We start from the raw sequence: 1,461 nt of genomic DNA on the forward strand, positions 1-1,461 counted from the left end.
AATGGTGACATAACAGTGGATCTATTTAACATGTTGTGACCGGGCTCTACTTTACTCTCAACCCTTTAATGGTGACATAACAGTGGATCTATTTAACATGTTGTGACCAGGCTCTACTTTACTCTCAACCCTTTAATGGTGACATAACAGTGGATCTATTTAACATGTTGTGACTGGGCTCTACTTTACTCTCAACCCTTTAATGGTGACATAACAGTGGATCTATTTAACATGTTGTGACCGGGCTCTACTTTACTCTCAACCCTTTAATGGTGACATAACAGTGGATTCATTTAACATGTTGTGACCGGGCTCTACTTTACTCTCAACCCTTTAATGGTGACATAACAGTGGATCTATTTAACATGTTGTGACTGGGCTCTACTTTACTCTCAACCCTTTAATGGTGACATAACAGTGGATCTATTTAACATGTTGTGACTGGGCTCTACTTTACTCTCAACCCTTTAATGGTGACATAACAGTGGATCTATTTAACATGTTGTGACCGGGCTCTACTTTACTCTCAACCCTTTAATGGTGACATAACAGTGGATCTATTTAACATGTTGTGACTGGGCTCTACTTTACTCTCAACCCTTTAATGGTGACATAACAGTGGATCTATTTAACATGTTGTGACCGGGCTCTACTTTACTCTCAACCCTTTAATGGTGACATAACAGTGGATCTATTTAACATGTTGTGACCGGGCTCTACTTTACTCTCAACCCTTTAATGGTGACATAACAGTGGATCTATTTAACATGTTGTGACCGGGCTCTACTTTACTCTCAACCCTTTAATGGTGACATAACAGTGGATCTATTTAACATGTTGTGACTGGGCTCTACTTTACTCTCAACCCTTTAATGGTGACATAACAGTGGATCTATTTAACATGTTGTGACCGGGCTCTACTTTACTCTCAACCCTTTAATGGTGACATAACAGTGGATCTATTTAACATGTTGTGACCGGGCTCTACTTTACTCTCAACCCTTTAATGGTGACATAACAGTGGATCTATTTAACATGTTGTGACCGGGCTCTACTTTACTCTCAACCCTTTAATGGTGACATAACAGTGGATCTATTTAACATGTTGTGACTGGGCTCTACTTTACTCTCAACCCTTTAATGGTGACATAACAGTGGATCTATTTAACATGTTGTGACCGGGCTCTACTTTACTCTCAACCCTTTAATGGTGACATAACAGTGGATCTATTTAACATGTTGTGACCAGGCTCTACTTTACTCTCAACCCTTTAATGGTGACATAACAGTGGATCTATTTAACATGTTGTGACTGGGCTCTACTTTACTCTCAACCCTTTAATGGTGACATAACAGTGGATCTATTTAACATGTTGTGACCGGGCTCTACTTTACTCTCAACCCTTTAATGGTGACATAACAGTGGATTCATTTAACATGTTGTGACCGGGCTCTACTTTA

The sequence above is a fragment of the Oncorhynchus mykiss genome, chromosome 26, assembly GCF_013265735.2.
Source record: "Oncorhynchus mykiss isolate Arlee chromosome 26, USDA_OmykA_1.1, whole genome shotgun sequence".
In the NCBI taxonomy this organism is placed as follows: domain Eukaryota; kingdom Metazoa; phylum Chordata; class Actinopteri; order Salmoniformes; family Salmonidae; genus Oncorhynchus; species Oncorhynchus mykiss.